The 23,354-nt window shown below is 41.1% G+C and overlaps 1 long non-coding RNA gene across 3 annotated transcripts in view; it reads right to left on the bottom strand.

Annotated features, from left to right (window-relative positions):
* The window catches only part of LOC144507158 (uncharacterized), a 111,091-nt gene extending 89,632 nt beyond the window's left edge, over positions 1-21,459 (bottom strand). For all 3 annotated transcript variants that reach the window (XR_013500041.1, XR_013500040.1, XR_013500039.1), the window contains exons 1-2: positions 20,823-21,459; positions 18,995-19,134 (exon numbers count right to left, since the gene is read on the bottom strand). This is a non-coding gene — a long non-coding RNA (uncharacterized LOC144507158). The remainder of the gene's footprint in view (positions 1-18,994; positions 19,135-20,822) is intronic.
* Positions 21,460-23,354: the final 1,895 nt, after the last annotated feature.

Genomic DNA, 23,354 nt, shown 5'->3' with positions numbered 1-23,354 from the left:
ATGCTCCAGTTACAGTACAAAGTATTGCTTCAGGAATGACATCTTTTGACTGAGGTGTTAAACTTAGACCCTGAAGGCTAATATTCGTTTATTCGTCCATGAGATATGGATGTCGCTGGCTGGACCAACATTGTTGCCCATTCCTGAGGGCGTTTAAGAGTCAACCACATTGCTGTGGCTCTGGAGTCACAAGTAGGCCGGACCAGGTAAGGGTGACAGATTTCCTTCCCTAAAGGACATTCGTGAACCAGATGGGTTTTTACAACAATCGACAATGGTTTCATGGTCATTATTTAGACCTTTAGTTCCAGATTTTTATTGAATTCAAATTTTATCATCTGCAGTGGGTCCCCAGAGCGTTACCCTGGATCTCTGGATTACTAATCCGGTGATAATATCACTATGCTACTGTCTCCCAAAACGCATGATCACAATACACAGTTAACCCAGCATGTTGTGCTGCCTTCTGTTTTAAATTATTTCAGCATCCAATTGCACTGTTGACTGGCTTTGATGGTAGTCTTTTTATGGTGCTGTCACCAGCCATCCAGCTTCCACTTCCGAGCAGTTCTGAGTGGGAAACTGACTATTTCGATGGAGATGAGGCAAGAGAGTTAAAATCTCCTGTATCTTGCTGCTGACACTGAAACAGTTTGCCAGCTACCTCAGTCAGCCCCACCTACGTGAACCCCAAGTCAAAATTAAGGCCTCAGTGCATGGTTCTGCTTCTTCCTAAGGCAAGTTGAACAAATGATGCTGTGATTGAATGAGCAAGGAAACAGGAAGAGCGTGTGAATGACCAAGCAAGACAGAAAGAGATGTGCTTGAGCTGTCGATATATATTCCTGTAAAATGATTGTAGATTCTGTTTTCCTGTTTGCATGAAACTGAGGTCTGTGGGAGAGCCATGGGCTATTGCAATCTGGTCAAGGCAGTGTACTGAGTCCTGCTGTAAGTAGGGCACAATGAACCAAGGAGATTTCCTCTGCGTTTAACCAGCACAAAAGGTCACTCACTCAAACTGGGTGAGACAAGATCAAGGAAGCGGGGAAAACACAGACTAAGCAGGAACTACTCAGCTGTTGTCAGAGTTTGTTGTACATCTGCACAATTCTTTAATGAAAATGTATTATTAGCTGCTTTGGTCAGGTGTTGCTATTTGTAACATCGATATAGGAAACATTCCTGTTTAGATATACAATTAAGTAACTGGTCAACTGGTAATCACCATTACTGAAACATTTCTGTCAAACTTCTATAAAGTTTGTACTGTTGTATCTTCAAATGTTACATTTTGACAGCAGTTTTCACCACTCCCAATACATGAACCACAATGAACAATGCAACAATATTCAGCAAAAACACAAGAACCCTGTAACCCACTGGGAGTTTCAATTGATGATAAGTATCATAACTTTGTCAAAGCAACAGATAGTTCTTTGTGTATATCTTGTTGCCCTAACTGCGGATTAAGTGTAAGTGTCATTATATAAATCCTGAGCTATGAATATGCCATTACACATTTACAGATAATTTTAGCTTTATTTACTGGCACAGTGAGGGAGGAGTGTTAGTCAAGACACTGGAAAAATGGCAAAATGTAATGTAATGTCTCATCAAAAATGCTAGCACATCTGGCACTGTCACATTGCTGCAGCATTTTACTGAAGTGTTAGTTTAGACATTTGTTTAATATACTTTGCATAGGGTGTGGCATCGCTGGCAAGGCCTCATTTGTTGCCCATGTCTAATTGCCCTCGAGAAGGTGACGTTGAACCGCCACCTTGAACCACTGCAGTCCAAGTGGTGCAGGTACACCCAAGGTGCTATGAGGAAGGGATTTCCAGGCTTTTGACCCAGCAACAATGAAGGAATGGAGATTTAGTCCCAAGTCAGGATTGTGTGGGGCTTGGGGTGGAACTTGCAGGTGGTCGAGATGTCTGCTGCCCTTGTTCTTTTAGGTGGTAGAGGTTGAGTGCTTGGAAGGTGCTGTCAAAGGAAGTTTGGCAAATTGCTGTAGTGCAGTGTGTATATGATACACACTGCTGTGGTGGAGGGAATGAATGTTTAAGATGGTGGATGGACTGATGCTTTTGTCCTAAATGGTGTCCAGCTTTTGAGTGTTGTTGGAGGCACACTTGTCCTGGCACGGAGAGTATTCCATCATACTCCAATCTTGTGCCTTCTAAATGGTGGATTAACTTTGGGAGACAGGGGAGGAATTACTCGCTGCAGAATTCCCAGTCTCTAACCTAGTCTGGTAGCTGCGATATTTACATGGCTGGTCCAGTTCAGTTTCTGGTCAATGGTAACCCCCAGGATGTTGACAGTGGGGGATTCAGTGATGGCAATGCCATTCAATGTCAAAGGAAGATGCTTGGTTTTTCTCTTGTTGGTGTCATTGCCTAGTGTGGCACAAATGTTAATTGCTACAGCAGACATCTCCACCACCTGCAAGTTCCAGCCCAAGCCTGAATATTGTCCGGGTCTTGTGGTATATGTACACAGACTATTTTAGTATCTAAGAAGTCATGAATTGCACTGAACATTGTGGAATCATCAGTGAACATCCCCACTTCTGACCTTCCGATGGAGAGAGGGTCAATAATGAAGCAGCTGAAGATTGTTGGGCCTAAGACACTATCCCGCGGAATATGTGCAGCAATGTTCTGGGACCATCTTCCTTTATGCTACATATGATTCCAACCAGTGAAGAGCATTACACCCTAATTTGCATTGACATCCTAGGGCTCTTTGATGCCACACACAGTTGAATGCTAACTTGATGTCAAGGGCAGTCACTCTCAACTCATCTCTAGTTCAATCCTTATATCCATGTTTAGACCAAGGCTATAATGAGATCAGGAACCGAGTGGCCCTGGCAGAAGCCAAACTGGGCATCAGACGTGGGTTATTGCTGTGTAAATGCCATTTGATAGCACACTGTCAATGATAGCACTTTTCTGTTGATCGAGAGTAGACTGATAGGGCAGTAATCGAATGGATTGGATTTGCCCTGCCTTTTTGTGGACAGGACATAGCTGGGGAATTTTCCATATTGCCAGGTAGATGCCAGTATTGTAGCTACACTGGAACAGCTTGGCTAGGGACGCAGCCAAAAAGTTAGTACGACTGCCAGGACTTTCAGGGTCCATAAACTTTGGAATATCTTGCATCTGTGATGTTGAGGACCTCAGGAGGGAGCCAAGATGGATCTTCAACTCTGCACATCTGGTTTCAAGATGGTTGCAAATGCTTCAACCTTGTCCTTTGTCTTGTTGTGCTGGGTTCCCCCATGATTTGGGATGGGGATATTTGCGGAGGCTGCTCCTTCAGTTAGTTATTTAAGTGTCCAACAATATTCAAGACTGGATGTAGTAGGAGTCATTGGCAGCTTCTGTCTCATAAGGCATTGATAAGCCCCAGGGTCACCATCTGGGGTGGAGCCCCACTCTGACAGGGCAGTCTCTGCTGTAGTTGCTGCAAAGGAAGACAATGGACTGAGAAAGTGCAGGATTCGCTGGTCTCTGTTTTCTCTTGACTCTCTTCTCAGCCAGCTGAGCTTTCCCTTCCTGCTCACCTCTTCCAATACGCGACCAGTCAGCCTCCACAACTCATTGCTATCAGCAGCTGTCTCCCTTTTGTCAGCATCAAGATTCACTATCTTCAAATCTTGGTGCCAACCTCTGTTTAACGGAGGAGTGAGGGCACAGGAAGTTGTGGCCAGTGGCAATTTCACCCTGCAGAAAGCCTTTGGGTATATGGCCGTTATCCATTCAATGAAATTGCCAAGCCAGCACAGACATTGTCGGCTTAGCAATGAGTATATGCCGATAGAGTTAGCACGCTCCAGGACCTCTGAGTTGGTGACCTTTGTCCTGTCTGAGACATTGAAGGTGGAAACTGTGCAGCCTTTTCTCCTGCCCAGCATAAAAACTGTCCAAGTCTCACAACCAAAGCAGGGATGTGCTGAGGACTCAGGCTGGGTAGACTCATAGTTTGGTGTCCTCATACAGGTTGCTGTTGTTCCACACACTCTTAGTCAGGTTGGACATAACAGCTGCAGCTTTTGCAATACATGTGTTGACTTCAGCATCAAGTGACAGATTGCTGGTGATTATGGAGTCTAGATATGTGAAGCTATCAATAACCCCTAGCATCATAATGCTAATACTGATAGATGGCAATATGGAATGTCCTGGACCATGGGATTTGTCTTCCTGACGCTGATGGTCAAACCAAACTCTTTACAGATGTGAGTGAGTCTGTCCATTTGCCGCTATAGATGCTGCTTCAATGTGGAATTTCAGTGTGGCAATTCTCTGCTCTTTCTTCACAGTGTGATACTGTAGAAAGTGTCCTGAAGTATTTCCATTTCGTTTTTGCGCTCTGTGGGGGAATGCCGGGGAGCACTTATCCATCGAGTTAATGAACTGTTGGCAGTACGGCTGACATTGATACACGGACAGTGTTTCTGCTTTAAATGAAAAAAACCCTTGTACACCAGGGAGGGACCTGCACTGTGGTAACACTGCAGCCCTTTGATTTGATGACTGTGGGATTACTTAGCTCAGTCTATCACATGCTTCTTCTGTTGAAATCTATGGTGGAGTTTGAACTCGGAGGCAAGAACGAAATTGCCTGTACTAATTTAGTAACTGAACTAAACAACCTACAATACAGGGCTGACAATTCTACCAACTGATTCAGCTTTTACTGATCAAGCAAATAGATATGGCAACTGAAATGATGACAGCAAATACAGGACATAAACCCTCAAAGGGCAAATAAGAGTGAGGTTAGTTGCAGCGAGAGAGATGCAATTTTTTTGTCCACAATGCAATGGATTCTAAACATTTAGGGCATTTTATCTTTTAATCACTTTGCACCGATGAAAATTAATCAAATTTTCTTACCCTGTCTTCAAAGATTAATCATCTAAAAACAAGAGATTTCCTTGTTGCCTTTTTCTGAATCCTTTCCACCATCTCTATTTAATATCTAATTTTCATCAGTATGGATCATTGCATTGCCAGAATCGAACAGTCATCATACTGGACTCCAACACTCCACCCGCCATGGGAATCGGAGCGGGCGAGCGGCAGACTATGGAAAAGTCCGTTGACCTCGGGTGGGATTTTACAGTTTCAGGATGAGCGAGGCTGTAAAATCTCACCCCATAAGACTAGTCAAAAAATTTCATATCGTCAAATCACTTCAAGCACAATGTCCAATTTTTAAAATAAAATTGCTTTGTTTCCTAAAAAGATGAATCATACAATCTTGGTTTCTTGAAGACTTAAGATGGCCATGACTTAAAAAACAGGGTGGTAGCAGGACTGGCCATTTTTGGCAGTGTAAACAACTATATTGATGAGCTTTTACGTGCCAATTTTCTATAAGCACATACACTTTTCATTATGCTAGTTCTGAGGCTTTTGCACAAATTACAAATGGCCAACACTACTTGAAGCAACAGAGTAAAAGGTGAAAAGTAGTTCTATGAAAAAGTAATTTATCTTCATCCACATAAACCCCAAATCACACACTACTACATGATTTCACAATTTATCACACACAACAGCATCTGAATGAGACTTGGTTGGGTACAAACATCATAACTTGACTTTACGGTTGAATAACTGAGGATGACAATAAATGGATGTATGTGTAATGTTAACTCTATTTCTCTCTCTACAGATGCTGCCAGATCTGAACAAACAAAGAACAAAGAACAATACAGCACAGGAACAGGCCCTTCGGCCCCCCAAGCCTGCGCCGCTCATGTGCCCAACTAGACCATTCGTTTGTATCCCTCTATTCTCAGTCTGTTCATGTGGCTATCTAGATAAGTCTTAAACGATCCCAGCATGTCCGCCTCAATCACCTTGCTTGGGAGTGCATTCCAGGCCCCCACCACCCTCTGTGTAAAATACGTCCCCCTGACATCTGTGTTGAACCTTGCCCCCCTCACCTTGAACCTGTGACCCCTTGTGTTCGTCACCTCCGACCTGGGAAAAAGCTTCCCACTGTTCACTCTATCTATGCCCTTCATAATTTTATACACCTCTATTAGGTCACCCCTCATCCTCCGTCTTTCCAGAGAGAACATCCCCAGTTTGCCCAATCTTTCCTCATAGCTAAGACCCTCCATACCAGGCAACATCCTGGTAAAGCTTTTCTGTATTCCCTCCAAAGCCTCCACGTCCTTCTGGTCGTGTGGCGACCAGAACTGGACGCAGTATTCCAAATTCTGTTGAGTTTTTCCAGCACTTTTTATTTATTTCAGGTCTCCAGCTTCTGCATTATTTTGCATTTACTTTATTCAATGTTTTATTTATAACTTTGTTACTGTATTTTTAATATGTATGCCCTGACATTTTTTAATAGTAAGTACCATATGTAATTCACAAGACTCTGCAGACACAGCTGTTGAATTCAAACCACCACTTTCGACACTGACATTTTCTCTCTGATTTAGTCAATTTATTTTCTAATTTCTCTTTCATTCCAGAAGCTCCCACCTTAGCCATAAATCTCTTAGTTGCATTTACTGAATGAATCCTGGATGTCACAATGTACATCGTGTCCCATTACTACAACGTACCAAAATTACAGCTTCCTCAAACAATTACAAATATTAGTTTAATATGAACCTGCTTTTCGTAAACATGAATTACATTTAAATTATTGATTGAGACTGGCCGGGATGCTAACCTAGCCTAGTGTTACTGAATATTTTTGTTTGCCCGTATTTCTGAACCTTTTGACCTGATTCATAAGACTATTCAAAAAATTTCACATCTTCAAATCACTTCAAGCCCAATTTTTAAAATAAAATTGTTTTGTTTCCTAAAAAGATGAATCATACAATCTTGGTTTCTTGAAGACTTAAGATGGCCATGACTCAAAAAGGAACAGGGTGGTAGCAGGACTGGCCATTTTTGGCAGTGTAAACAATTATATTGATGAGCTTTTACGTGCCAAATTTCTATAAGCACATACACTTTTCATTATGCTAGTTCTGAGGCTTTTGCACAAATTACAAATGGCCAACACTACTTGAAGCAACAGAGTAAAAGGTGAAAAGTAGTTCTATGAAAAAGTAATTTATCTTCATCCACATAAACCCCAAATCACACACTACTACATGATTTCACAATTTATCACACACAACAGCATCTGAATGAGACTTGGTGGGGTACAAACATCATAACTTGACTTTACGATTGAATAACTGAGGGTGACAATAAATGGATGGATGTTTAAGCTCCAGTGACATGCCTCAGGATTTTAAGATTTCTTCTCCTTCATGGAGAGGATTTGAGATTGGCTTATATTTAAGCGTGGTATTTAGAAATAGTGATTTCACACAGTTTAAATAAAAAGCTACTCAAATCAAATATTGAAAATGAAGCAGCATATGGCAACTTGCAGAAGATCGAACTGAAAGTGATAGAATTGTCTCATCATAGATTCAATACCCTTAACAGATGGCACAGTGGTTAGCACTCCTGCTTCACAGCGCCAGGGATCCAGGTTCAATTCCAGGTGACCGTCAGTGTGGAGTTTACACATTCGTCTGTGTGGGTTTTCTCCGGGTGCTCCGGTTTCCTCCCACAGTCCAAAGATGTGCGGGTTAGGTTGATTGGACACACTAAATTGCCCCTTTGTGTCAGGGGGATTAGCAGGATAAATACGTGGAGTTATGGGGATAAAGCCTGGGTGGGATTGTTGTCAGTGCAGGCTTGATGGGCCGAATGGCCTCCTTCTGCACAGTAGGGATTCTATGATGATTGGCAAGCAAATATTCACGGGGGGGGGGGGGGGGGAGAAAGAGTGGTGCAGGGGTGTTGTTCATTCTATTCATGTTTTCTACAACAACAATGTTAGAAGTGATATTAGAAGTTGTCCAGAAACAAATGTCTATTGAAAAATACAGAGCACCTGGCTTTATTATTTTGCCCATATTTCAAGGACAGACCTCAAGTGGAGCAAGCTTTGCGTGATACTTTGGACTCGACTTGGTGACTGTGAAATTAAGCAGCCTAATAATTATATCTGGTTTTTACTGATTAAGTATTCTCAGTCTGTCTTTGAATATATTGGAGAAATGCACGTGAGCGGTAAAAGATGCATCTAGTTCAGATTATGTTATCTGATAATTAGACATTGGGACTGTGAGCACAAACTGTGGACAACAAAGTGCCCAGATTACTGATGCAAGTGACTAGCACCACTCTAACTGAGATAATACTGACTGCATTTAGCCACTGAGTTCATGCAAAGCTCAAGATTTTGTATTTGCTTTTTCATGCTGTCCCTCGGTTTGATGACACTACAGTTGTTTGGTTTTATTTTTAGACTCTTAAGAAATCAATCAAATGAAAACCTCAGCTATGACAGGAAATTAAACTATTAGTTTAATCTAATATTCAATGTTCAAAATACCATCTAATTAAAAGTCCTAACCCAATGGATGTAAGAATCCATTAGCAAACTTCAAATCTGATGGAATTTTAAGTAATAGTAAAGTTATACTGCAAGTGGCAAAATGACACAGGTATCACTTATAAAGCACTGGAACTGCTCTGGAGTTAAACTACTGCCTCTCGCAATATTCTAACAAGGCAAAGCAGACTTTGATAAATGGAAATTTAAGTAATTGCAGAGAAAACACTCCTGTGGAGAACCTTGGGATGTTTCATTCAATTAGAAGAAGCGATATAAATACAGGCTGTTAGTACTGCTGCAGTACCATTTAAAAACTTGGCCAAGAGTCAACTCTGCCAGTTCTTCCCAAATGTCATAAACCTAGGGGATGCCATTCGTCAACTTAAATGCAGACAGTGAGATCAATGGCAATTATTTTTATTTCCCCTTCAGATGCATCACCAGCGCTGCACAGAGGCTGAATTTCCGTTCAGGAGCATTCTGCAGCAATGCTGCTGAATTGGCTAAACAGTCCAGCAGCTAACGTAAATCGTGCACAATGGGTGCATTCAGTTGTAATGGGTGCACTCAGTTGTGAAATGCATGGTGTTGGAGAAAATTGAAGGGAAGTGTAGAAGGTGACAACCCACATTTATTGAAAAACCCTCTCCTGGTGATAATTGAGGGCACGACTGAAGGTATCACCAGTGAGACAATTACACAACAGATCCAGTGGACCGTTGGAAAAAGACATTCTCCTGGAACAAAAGTGTAGTAAGGATGAATTGTATATGAAGCAAATCTTAGACATCAGACACATTGGCCTGTGCACCTCAAGACAGATTGATCAAATAATTCACTGGAATTGCAATATATTAGGGAACAAATTAAAATTGTTGTTAACTTGTACAGCAAACCAAAAAAAGGGGAAACACAAAAGAGCCATATGGAAAAGCACGATTTCTCTAATGTTTCACATATTAATCTGTTAGTCCCAATGCACTAAATCACGTCCTGTAAATTCAGTAGAGTAATTTAGATTCAAGCAAACTATGCTGAAGATTAGTAAGTGTTGTGAAGACAGCACAAAATGAAGCTCATTCAGTGCATTTGATTTGATTTGATTTATTATTGACACATGTATTAGTATACAGTGAAAAGTATTGTTTCTTGCATGCTATACAAAGCATACTGTACATTGAGAAGGAAAGGAAAAAGTGCAGAATGTACTGTGACAGTTATAGCTAGAGTATAGAGAAAGATCAACTTAATGCAGGGTAGGTCCATTCAAAAGTCTGACAGCAGCAGGGAAGAAGCTGTTCTTAGGTCGGTTGGTACATGACCTCAGACTTTAGTATCTTTTTCCCAAAGGAAGAAGGTGGAAGAGAGTGTGTCCAGGGTGCATGGGATCCTTAATTATGCTGGCTGCTTTTCCAAGGCAGCGAGAAGTGTAGACAGTGTTACTGTATGGGAGGCTGGTTTGAGTGATGGACTGGGCTTCATGCACGACTCTTTGTAGTTTCTTGCAGTCTTGGACAGAGCAGGAGCCATACCAAGCTGTGATATAACCGGAAAGAATGCTCTCTATGGTGCATCTTTAGAAGTTGGTGAGAGGCATGTTGTATTTGCAACCTATCAGTGCACTTGCCTGCTTTATGGGGGTCAATCATGGAGATCAATAGGTGGGAGGATGTAACAAGTGAATAACACCCAAGCTAAAGAAGATACTTCTTCCACTAATTTGCACAATTATAATTGGGTACCTCAATTGTCCAAATATGTTTCAACAAATGTAAAATGTGGAACACTGTGAAACATGCCGTGTCTGTACAGCAACATGCCATTTTCTTATTTTTGCAGGTATCCATGATCTTGAATAAAAGCAAATCTAATATGTCTGACCAATTAGGGTAACACTCAGCACCATCATTATTTTGTGAAGCAAGCACCAGCTCAGGCACACTCTGGCTGGTTAAGGCACGTGGAAAGGGGCATTAATAGTGGCTGAAGAAATGCTAGCTACAAAGACCTAGCAAGGACCATAGTCCATGTTGAAACGCCATGCTGGTAAATGAAACAGATCATATTCCAAGACAACAACAGTAATTGGAGCAGAAAACATTAAGGGGAATTTTAACACTGGTTATAATAGAAATTGAGAGGTCTGGAGTGAGAAAACCTTTTGCACTGACTGGTGACTTTGTAACAAGGAGGCATAAAGTCAGTATTAGAATTAGAAGCACAAGGAGGAAGGTTTGAAGGATGTTTTTCCACATAGGTTGTGGGATACTTCATTACAAGTAACTATTAAAGCTGAGTCAATCATGGCATTTACGTGATTAAATATTAAGTTATTAGTTGAGCACTTGAAGAAAATTATTTAAAAGTTTTGATTTGATTTATTATTGTCACAGGTACTGGGATGCAGTGAAAAATATTGTTTCTTGAGCTATACAGGCAAAACATACCTTTCATAGGGTACATAGGGGAGAAGGAAAAGGATAGGGTGCAGAATATAGTGTTTTAGTTACAAATAGGGCGAAGAGAAAGATCAGCTTCATGTGTGAAAGGACCATTCAAAAGTTTGATGACAGCAGGAAAGAAGCTGTACAGTGAAGTGGCATTAGAATAGATTCTCCCAGTTTAGTAATGGGCTGATAGTTGCATTATGAGTCATCTTGCCTATTTTTGTTGCATCATTTATCTTCTTGCAATATATATTGCATACCAGTGGATTTTAAGATTGTTCTGCAAGCTCCCAGGAAGCAGCACGAAGATCACTGGCATCGACAAGGGAGATTTCAGACATGAAGCAATTTAGGAAGAGATTCAGATATCTCACCATAGTCTCCGGTTACAGGATCAGTGGTCACTTCAGGATTTAGTACCCATAAAGAAACTTAAATGCAGAATTATTAGAATGGACAGCGATTCTCAAGTAACTGCCAGCAGAGTGCAGCAACTTCGCCTGGACCAATGCAGGCAGAAATTCACCAAAGCAACTCATTGCAAGGATAAAATGCTTTAAACCCAGTAACAGGCAGGATCAACTTGGTCTGCAGTATGTTGATCTGGGAAGCTAGATCACCCACACCTACTCCAAGCAGGATTGCATCATACATAGAAGGAAAGAACTAGGTCACAAAGTGTGAAATGTGCACTATATAATCTACCATACCTGCAGCCACTATGTCTGTTTCTACTTTACTCTATTTTCCCTGGATTCTCTCATTCACCTCTTGGTTTCAATCATGGTATAATAAATCTTCTTCTGCCATTCTCCTTTTCCTCCACAAGCATTTCGAGAATGGCTAGATAATTTTGTTCCTGATAAGCCATATGTGAAATTATTATTGATATTGGTGTGTCTTTTCTCTGTCTGATTGGTCGAAGTGAGAAATAGTTTGCAAAAATGTTCCATTCCCTAGAAGTGATATCTTCACTTAGATGAACTCATACTCTCACAAAACTATAAATAGGAAAGTAACAGAATAATCACGTTTGGCTCTGTTGTCTTGTAACTCAGTCTGTTGCCATGTACGTTGGGAATTGTCATCTCATAGGAAGTGGGTGAAAATAAAACTTGCATATACAGTTTCACACATACATGAGTACACTTAACTGCCCAGAAGTGATAAAACTATGTACAGTTGCTCAAATGTTAAGATTTTTTATCAAATTTAATTTCCACTGGGAGGCTTTGTGGCACCACTACCACTAGACCAGAAGTTCCGGATTCGAGTCCAACACCAGGACTTGTTGGCCAGAGAAGGAATGTTCAACGCAGTTCAACAGGCTGAATATCAGCTCAGAAATCCTTCCACCACTTCCCCCACTATTCCCCAAAGAGTATAAAAGCAGCATGGATGTGAGGGGAAGCTAACAACATTTGCACTCTACATAGGTAAAGGTTTTTACTCATTATTCTCACTGATGGTGTGTTTGTCTTTTAAGTGCTGCAATATTGAACACTGGACAAGTTAATGAATCCAGGGATAAACAGCAAATTACTGGCTTTAGAGATGGATCAGCAAAAGTTAATCCACTGGCAATGAAATTCTATTTTAAATGCACAAGAAGCCTAAGTCCAAGAGAGAGAAGCAACATCATATGGAGGCCCCTACTCAAAAGCATAAAGAGTATAAAGTTATAAATATATATTCATGTTAAAGATCTGTTGCGGGTTGATGAGGTGAATGAGAAAGCTACATGGCCACCAGAAGAACATTTTTGTTGAGCGATGTCTGTTGGGTGCTGACCAATATTCTTGTATTATTTCTCAAGAAACAAAAATGTAGAAGTTTCTCATCTTGCACTCATCAGGACATTTCGTAAGAATACCAGTACAAGGGGAAAGCAGCAATTTATACTCTGAGAAGAGAGTGCTTATTGGTCGGCAAGTAGACTCAAATTGATACAGGCATTGCCATGGAGAATGCACTAGTTGATGGTGACTGACAGATAACTGCCAAGCATTGTTTGAAATTTAAATCAGGCAGCTTGACACTAATTGGTCAAGGCATTGGACTGAGGATTGAATCAGCGAATGGCTGTCACTGATTTTATTTAGCTGAAACAAATGCAATGTGTGTACATATTTTTTCTGTTCGCAAAGAACAGGACCTTGTGTATTAATATGTGTAGATGCCAGTACAGGCAAAGGCACCACACTGCGAGCCTGACTGAAAATCTTAAATTGGTTGTTAGTGTGATTCTTAACAGGCTGAGGATTATTTAGTAAATGTTATCCAATCATGGAATCACACCTAATGTTGGACAGTGTATGTTGAGTTTTGCCAATGTGGTTGGGTACAGTGTGTACCTGCAAATAACAGAGGGAAATGCTGTTTGATAAAATCCACAAGTCCTTGAGATGTATGGCCTACAAACCCAGCATCACATTGGCATAAATGACATTACTCATTTGTGTGATAGATAGAATGTGCTTTTGGCTTGATGGCAGTGTCCCGTTAGTGGTGAATACCACTCATGTTGCTACTACATAGTAACAGTGTAAAACAGCTAGCTTCATCTGTTGCCCAATTCTTTGAGATAGCCTTGCCCCTCCAAGGTAATCGGAGATGGACTGGGCACTCTCATGGTCTTAGGTCTGTTCATGAGTTTGCATGCTATACAATGCAAAATTATTTGATCAGGATATCCATTATCCTGCAGGATGTCTTTGATGTGCCCTATTTCCGCATCAAGGTTGCATGGTGAGTAACTGGCTTGGGCCCTATTGACAAGGTTGCCGATAAGACCCATCTATTAGAATCCCAATGCCTATATTGGCCAATGAAGATAGGCTTTTGGTAGATTGTGGTAGAGAATCCCCTGGCGGATTTCTCCACTAGTACGTCAAGGAAAGGGAGTTCATTTGCCTCCTTCATTTCAAATATGGATTTGAACACAGGATGGAGTCCATTAAGATGTGTAAGGAAATTATTACATGCAGCTGTGGATTTAAATATAGCAAACATATCATCCACATATCAGAAATTTCAAACATTGCTTGGCAGTTATCAGTGAGTCACCGTCAACTGGTGCATTGTCTATGATAATGCCTCTTCTTTCCAGAGTCCACTTGCCAACCTATCAGCATTCCCTTCTCTCAGTATAAATTGTCGTTTTGCCCTTATATGGGTAATCTTGCAAAGTGTCCTGATGAGTACAAGACAAAAAGCTTCAACATCTTTTTTGTTTCAGCAGTTCTCAAGTTCTGTATTAGCAATGACTTTTCCTATGCTAACTATTTGAAAAATAATTAAGTGACTTAATTGGTTGGTTTTGTGAGGTTATACTTTCCTGCCCATATTTAATCAAATCAGTGTAGTTAATTTGAGATGTGGAGATGCCGGCGTTGGACCGGGGTAAACACAGTAAGAAGTTTAACAACACCAGGTTAAAGTCCAACAGGATATACCAAATAAACCTGTTGGACTTTAACCTGGTGTTGTTAAACTTCTTACTGTTAATTTGAGACACAGGAAGATTGATTTTCACAACTGGAGTACTTTGAACAAACTTGACCAGCCCATCTGTTTGATTATATCAGTAGAGGTGTAATCATCATTCATGGTTGGCCTTCATTTATGTAGTACAGGCAAGCTGTTAGCAAGGAGCTCACAGTTTAGCAGCACCAGAACCTTGCCGCACATAGATGTAGATCAAAAAATAGAACCTTAAAACGGATAGGCTTAAAATGATCAAGGTCAACAGAGCAGTGTCTTTAAGTGACAGAGAGTTGTAAGCAGCACAACAAGCTGGAAGGAGTTAAAGTTAATGGATCTTTGAAGGCCCGAAGGAATGACTAAAATGCCTGTTCCTTTTACGTAGAGCTGCAAATGGCATCATCCCGATACCACCCATGGTTTGTGGGTGGGTTGAGGAAGTAATGGTGGCAGTGCTGATAGAACTCCATTGCAATTTTGGTGTCAAAGTGTCATCAGATCCTAATTTAGATATATTAATAAGGTCCACATCTGTTTTTAAACAATGCTCTGACCTCCTTGAATATGTCCAGAAATCAGTAATTAAAAAAAGTTATGATCCTTTGCTGCTTTGTTTACCTCCGGAGCGCTCGTGAAGTGAACATCTGCCCCAGTGATTATATAAACCAATCAAACAAGCGTGACATCCTAAATACACTTCTGCAATGTGAAATTGTGCAGTCATTTGTTAGACACAAGACTGGAGATAGACGTTCAGGACAGTGCAAGCAAAATCAAAGTTAAAAACTTTAATTTACAGTGCCAGAACAAATTAAACATTAATTTTATATTGTTGCAAATTGCCACAAGTTAAGCTAAATAATTTGAACACCTCACATTAAGAAAAAAAGCCCATACATCATTTGAAAATACTTGAATTCTTTTGACTTGAGTCATCAATACTTTCTAATAACAGTTTAAACATTAACAAAAAAAAAAGAACAATAATGCTGTTGTCCCATGTAAAAATCTCTGCTATCAGCTAATTATCAGCCTCACAATCAATTCTGGTTTTGGTAAGCGTTTCTGAAGCCAGATATTTTACTTATTGATATGTTGTGAACTTACAGCTGTGATGTTTTAAGAAATATTAGTATAAGTGTCCCATTTGATAAGAGTGAAAATAGTGATCTTGGGAATGTGACCACCTGAAGGTTCCCCTCCAAGTGACACACCATCCTGACTTGGAAATATATCACTGTTCCTTTATTGGGTCAAAATCCTGGAACTCCCTCCCTAACAGCACTGGGGGTGTACCTACACTCCAGGGTCTGCAGTGGCTCAAGGAAGCAGCTCACTACCACCTTCTGAAGGGCAACTAGGGGTGGACAATAAATGCTGGTCTAGACTGCAGCGCCCACCTCCCGTAAATGAATAAAAAGAAATGAGTTCAATTCTGTGAAAGGGATGTAATACAAATGATACATTATATTGCAATATAAAAATGTTGCTAAATTGCATTGTTATTCAGTTAATTTGGAACATTATATGACAATGTACTTTTACAACACACTCCACAGCCTCCCACATTCTTCCCTCTATAAGTTTGAGCTTATTCAAAACTGCTGCCTTACTTACACAAAGTCCTATTCGCTGATCACCCCCACCCCCGTGCTGATCTACGATGTCTTCTACTTAAGCAGTTCCTCAATTTTAAAATTCTCCATCTTCTTTCCAGGTCTCACCGTGGCTGTGCCCCTCCCATCTGTGATCTCCTCCAAACGCACAACTCTCCAAGATATCGGCACTCATCTCGAGCCTACCTTAATTTTTTGATTCACTCACTACTAACAACCCTGTCTTCCGGGTGGTTCAGTGGCACAGTGGTTAGCACTGCTGCCTCACAACACCAGGGACCTAGGTTTGATTCCCAGCCTGGTCACTGTCTGTGTGGAGTCTGCATGTTCTCCCCACGTCTGCGTGGGTTTCTTCCGGGTGTTCCTGTTTCCTTCCACAGTCCGAAAGATGCGTTGGTTAGGTGTATTGGCTATGCTAAATTCTCCTTCAGTGTACCCGAACAGGCACTGGAGTGTGGCCACTCGGGGATTTTCACAATAACTTCATTGCTGTGTTAATGTAAGCCTACTTCTGACACTAATAAATAAACTTTAACTGTTGAGGCCAAAACTCTGGAATTCCCTCTTGAAACCTCTCTGTCTTCCTTTACTCTTCTGTGACCCTTTAAAAGCACCTCTTTGATTCAGCATTTGACCACCTGCCTTATGTAGGTCATTATCAAATTTTGCTTATAACACACCTGTGAAATATCTTGGGATGTAATTTGCTTTTAAAGAGCTTTCTAATATAAACTGCTGCTGCTTGCAATGCCACACTTGGAAACAATGCAACTCTTAAAAGGGAATCACCCAAAAAAACCCTAAAGTCATCCGAATAGACTGTTCTGCGTTTCTGATTATTGGACATTACATTGAAATGTTTTTATAAAACAGTGCACGCTGTCATTTTTATATTGCTACATACTTAACTGCCCCAGTCTCAATAGAAGTTATTTTGTTTATATAATTGGACAAATACCAGTACACCAGTTCAACTAGAAAACAGTGCAAGGTCTAGGAAGTCCAGTGATATTTCCCGTGATTTACATTTTATTCCAAATGCACCCTATAACAGTGTAAGTAAAAAAGGTCCAATACTCCACCAATTAATTGCTGATGAGCCCTTCCCCCTTTTTATTGGTCTGGTCATTAGCTGATCTCCGCAGATTATTCAGCATCATAATTTTCAGATGGAAACTAAATTGTTACAACTCGATGAGACGTTCCAAATGTTACTTTGACTGAAAAAAAGCCCGAAATCCCAGCAGTCGAAACTTAAGGCTGAGAAGCACCAGCTTCACAAAACAACACGTTTTTATGTCATTTGTAAAAGCACACCCTGTAAATATATTCCTCGAATTCATTCGATTTATTTCATACCCACAGCTGAGCAACAACCCAGAGAGGTGATTTAGTGAATGAGGCAAATATTCAGTTTTTTTTTAATAAACCACTGATTCAATTACTTTCAACTGTAGGTTTTTGGTAGAGTTTTGGTTAATGAATGTCCAATGATACTTCTCTAAAACAAAAGTCAAAATGGTGTAATATAAGGCAGCATTTTCTTTTTAGTTCACTGTTTTGCAATGTAGAGGCTCAAGGAGTACAAGTAGTGAATGCTATCAACCAGGTTCTTTTAGCTGGTGAGAGGTAGAGGCATTGCAACTTAAAATTTCAGGAGTTTGTTTTGCAATTGTTTTGCAGGTTTTAATTGCCAGACTGAAGTGCTGCCATCTATAGGAAATGCCTAACAACTGAATCGCAAATTAATTGTGTTTGGAAGTATTGAGTATATACACGGTGTACATTGAAATACCATGGCAAACATGAACGTTTTTGTACACCAAGAACACACAAGCAGCAAGAGGAATGAGTTGTTTTTGGAATATTAGAACACCCAACCTCCCCCCCCCTTTACTTTAAAGATTAGGTGAATTTTAAAGATCCTATGTACCACAAGATGATTTAATGTCTTGTCTGGAAGGACTGCAACGTCTGCATGCATTTCTGGAGTGTAAGTTACGATTGAGTGACAGCAACATAAGCAAATTGACAGCTAAGCTGTTGTTCATGGGCAAACAGAATAAAAGCAAAATAAAAACTCAATATGTTTACCGTAGGTCAGTGCATTTTTCTACAATTTTCAAGTGCATTAAAACTCTTTCTCAACCCCTACAGTCTTTTATTCAAAAGAGAATGTGGGGGGTGGAGAAAGGACTAGATTTTAAACCACTTTATGTCCAAGAGCAGGGTTGAGTGGATAGAGATACAGGTGAGGCAATGATTAGGGTCAATATAAAAATAACCTTAGAGAACAACTAATGACTTTAGAAAAACAGAATCAGAATTTGAAAACGCTGATTAGCTTAAAGGTGCTAAAAAGCATTATGTGCACCTTAAGTTTAAAAACCAAATTGGCCGGTTCTTGGAGATTACTGTTTCACTTAATGGTCAGATTACTCTCATTTTAGGAATCTTTGGCACTCTTGTCTGCTAATGTTAACAACTGAGTTTAATTGAGAAGTGATCCTGACTGTAGTTTGAAGGGGGCGGCACGGTGGTCAGCACTGCTGCCTCTCAGCGCCAGGGTCCCATGTTCGATTCCTGGCTTGGGTCACTGTCTGTCTGTGTGGAGTTCACACATTCTCCCCGTGTCTGCGCGGGTTTCCTTCGGGTATCCAGTTTCCTCCCACAGTCCAAAGATGTGCGGGTTAGGTGGATTGGCCATGCTAAATTGCTCCTTAGTGTCAGAGGGACTAGCTAGGGTAAATGCATGGGTTGTGGGGATAGGGTCTGGGTGGGATTGTGGTCGGTGCGGACTCGATGGGCCGAATGGCCTCCTTCTGCACTGTAGGATTCTATGATTCTATGTTAATAGTTAAATGCAATCCCTACACGAGATTCTAGAATGAGGGGTTAAATCCCAAAACTCCTGAAATCACAGTGAAAATCCAGGACTACAAATTCTGTGTACATTGTGCCTGGATTTCAACATGGTGGGGATAATATACTCACCTGATGAAGGAGCAGCGCTCCGAAACCTCGTGATTCCAAATAAACCTGTTGGACTTTAACCTGGTGTTGTGAGACTTCTTACCGAGCCCACCCCAGTCCAATGCTGGCATCTCCACATCAGGGATAATGATAAGGGAGGGCTATGGGATGGAGAAAGAATATGTCAGATGAATTTGAGACTTATAACAAAAACACGATGGTTAATGTGAAATTAAATGGAAGCCATTAACAGAAGGACTTTACACCCTGGCATTAAACAGCCCTTCACCATACCCAGGACATTAAACTACTTATGCACTGACAAAATGTAAATTACCAATTAATTAGATCTGTACGGGAAAAGACAGGGGAATGGCACCATATCTGATGCTTGTTTGGAGATCTGGTGCAGACACAATGGCCTCCTTCTACACCGTAACAATTCTGTCCTTCTGATTCCTACTTTACCAACATTCTAGATTCTAATGATTGTATTAGCAAGTGATGATCTACTCCTATTGATTTTAGGAAGAATTTACAGATTTCTGAAGTGTGTGTTCTGTAAACAAAAAATGGATTCCAGTTTTTTTTTAAATGTACTGCCTTTTGTTTGACTTAGGGTAAATACAATGGGTGCAATTTTCCCGGCCCACTGCACTGTTCAAGTAGCGCAGCGAGCTGGTAAATACTGGCGGGAGGGCCAGTCGCGACTTTCTCGGGCTATTTTTTAAGGCTTAATCAGCCTCACGTCGGGAAACAGCATGAGGCTGATTACAATATTATGGTCAGTATTAGAATCTCATTAGCAAACCTGGGACAGTTTTGTCCGAGCTTACTAATATTTCCAACCTCACTGGGGGAGGTGCTCACCAGCGAGGATTGAAACTGGTCCCCAGCACCAGGGACCAGGCGTGATGGCCTCGCTGGTGGGGGAAGCGACCATGGAGGCCTCCACCCACCCCACCCCCCAGAGGTCAGGGGCAGGGGGTGCCCTTTGGGCTCCGCCCACTGAGCACCAGACAGTGCCAAGGGGACAGGGCCTGAGGGGGCAGGCCAATTGGTTGTGGTGGTGGGGGGGCGGGGGCACTGTTGCACACTCTGCACCGTAATCGGGAGAGGGGGTCCAGCCAGATCGGGAGGCCGGGGATGGAGATGGGGGCAGTAAGGAGATCAGTGCATGTGGAGTGGCCCGCTCAGCACTCTGATGCCGGCCTCCAGGATGGGATTAGGACCTGCCCACCCCACCACTGGCGTGAATCCACCAGCGGACTCTGTGAAGCAGTGTGTGTGCCGGAAATTCAACCAACTAAGTTCGCCCAAAAAACAGACAGGAAAATCTCCCGTTTTCCCACCAATTGGGCACTTAAGTTTTCTTTGGGAAAATAGCCCCCTATTTGTCTAGTGATAATCATGTGCATTTTACTCTAGTCTTATTCTTATTCATTTTGGATAAAGATGACTCAATCTGTCTCAACCTTCAAGTTTCTAAGGGTAAATCCAAACCAGTTCTTGATACAAGAGACATTAACTTGCCTGCATTTCTTATTTTACTCGTTTTAAACTAGATTTACAGCAGACTATTTATACCAACTCAGAGTGCCTCTTGGTTTAAACCCAAGGTGAAGAGATGGGGAGATTTTACTGCAGCAACCCTGAATATTCAGATTTTTTTGTCGAAGTTCATCATGAAGAAACAATGGGACAATAAAAGACTTGTTGGCCTTTGTGCACAATTCTTCCACAACAGAATCCAATCATTTACTTCAATCTAATCTAGAGAGAAGTGCTTTGTGTAAACATTTTCTGATACTTAAAAAGATAATGGACAAAGAACGAACTTGTTACTTACATAGTGCCCTTCATTATGGATTTCCTCAAAATACTTCCCAGACATTAAAGCACTTGCAAGATATAGTCATTGTTGTACTTTATATAGGCAAAAATAAGTCAATGTGTTCAGCAGAATCCCACAAATAATAAATGACAAGATAATCCATAGTAAAGATGATGCTTGAATGATTAAATATTAGGATGACACAGTGGTTAGCACTGCTGCCTCACAGCGCCAGGGGCCCAGGTTCAATTCCCAGCTTGGGTCACTGTCTGTTTGGAGTTTGCATGTTCTCCTGGTGTCTGCGTGGGTTTCTTCTGGGTGCTCCGCTTTCCTCCCAGTCCGAAAGATGTGCTGGGTAGGTGCATTGGCTATGCTAAACTCTCCCTCAGCGTACCTGAACAGGCGCTGGAGAAGGAACGACACTCCGAAAGCTTGTGCTATCAAATAAACCTGTTGGACTTTAACCTGGTGTTGTGAGACTTCTTGCTGTGCTTACTCCAGTCCAACACCGGCATCTCCTCTTCCTGTACACCCACAGAGGGGGTCTTGTTTTAATATGTTGTCTGAAATATAGTATCTCGGAATATGCAGCATTCTCATTCAGTGCTGCACTGAAATACCAGCCTTGATTTGGTGCTGAAGTCCCTGGAGTGGAACTTGAACCCACAATCTGACTCCAAGACAAAAATGCTACTACTGAACTAGGGTCATTACGTAATGTTCCAAATACATCCAAGTTTTTATTATAACTCGAGTGGTTGCCTAATACAGTCAACCCCTGACTGTCCAACGCCACCCAACTCCACACCCAGAACAAGTTGTCAACATCTATTGTGCAATGGGGTTCTGATGAAGGGTCATCCAGATTCGAAACATTGGATCTATTCTCTCTCCACAGATGCTGTCAGGCCTGCTGAGATTTTCCAGCATCTCCTGTTTTTGTTGTCTGTTGTGCAATACTTGATCTGTTGATTCACATCCCTGTCAAGTTGCAGATGCGAATTTGCAGTTGAACTCTCTCCACATTCTTTTAACTAGCGTCCCACTGAAATGGATCAGTTGATGGAACAACATAAATTGCAGCAAAAAAAAACCTGATTAACATACTCAGGGTTTTGAAATTTATGTAATTTTTAAAAACTTGTCAAGTTTAAAGGTCTTTTAGTAACAAATGGCGAAAGAGAATGGCAAATGTGTGGAATTCACTACCACAGAAAGTAGCTGAGGCCAAAACATTATGTGAATTCAAGAAGTAGATATATTAGATATAGCTCTTGGGGCTAAAGGGATATTGAATATGATCAGCCATGATCATAATAATGAATGGCAGAGCAGGCTCAAAGGCCGAATGGCCTACTTTTCTAGTTTCTTTATAATTCATATAAAGCTTGAATACATGTTCCATTTTTAGCTTTTAATAAATATTCTGAATATAATGTATTTCAATGTCCATTACAACTTCACTTACTCACTGTCTTTTCACACTTCAGTCTTTAATCAATGTTACCTTTAATGAGAGCATTAGCCACCCATATATTTGACAACTCCAACCTCACTGGAAGTCTTAATCTCCGACAGGACAAATCACTGACCGTATTCTTCTCTCTTCTACAGCAATATCAATATAACCAAAATGAAGAGTCACTCCGACAGGCTGAAGGATAGTTAATCTGGGCCATGGAAAAAGTGTTACATTATGGGATGGTTTTAATGTTCAGAGAAAGGCACACTGTTCGAGAACAGGCCGAGCTCTGCCACGCCCAGAGCAAACTGCGCCCTGCCTTGCCCAGAGCAGGCCGAGCTCCACTTCACAATTGGTTATGCTGAACCTCACCAAGAAGTGCTTTGCAGCAAGTGCCTAAAATGGAAAGAGACACAAGAGGGCAGCACAGTGGTTAGCACTGCTGCCTCACAGCGCAGGGACCCAAGTTCGATTCCTGGTTTGGATCACTGTCTGTGCGGAGTCTGCACGTTCTCACCACGTCTGCGTGGGTTTCCTTCCACAGTCTGAAAGACATGCTGATTAAATGCATCGGCCATGCTAAATTGCCCCTCAGTGTACCCGCACAGGCACCGGAGTGTGGCGACTCGGGGATTTCCACAGTAACTTCATTGCAGTGTTAATTTGTGACACTAATAAATAAACTTTAAACATTGCCGAAGCTTTTCATTATGCACTGATCAGGACAATTTCAAGAATGAACCAGCACACTTTTCTCCAATAGAATAAATTGCTGTTAACGTTTGAAATTTGGCATTCTTGCATTTGTCCTGATGAGAGCAAGATGGAAAACATCAGCAGTATGTTTCTCAATTTAGCAATATTCAAAATGGAGGGGGCTTTTTTTTAAAATACCCATCATATTTTTCAACTTCATTTAAATTTATACAAAATTAACCACAACTCTCAGATCATATGGTGGAAATATCCAGTATGAACAGATTGTTTGCAATGTTATCCCAACAAGTAATTTTAGCTGTGAGCACTGAACCATTTTGCTTTGATCCTGCAACAAAATTGGACAAACGAGGCACACCAAAAACCAA

Source organism: Mustelus asterias, chromosome 18 (genome assembly GCF_964213995.1).
Source record: "Mustelus asterias chromosome 18, sMusAst1.hap1.1, whole genome shotgun sequence".
Lineage (NCBI taxonomy): Eukaryota > Metazoa > Chordata > Chondrichthyes > Carcharhiniformes > Triakidae > Mustelus > Mustelus asterias.
This window is presented reverse-complemented; position numbering and strand designations above follow the sequence as displayed.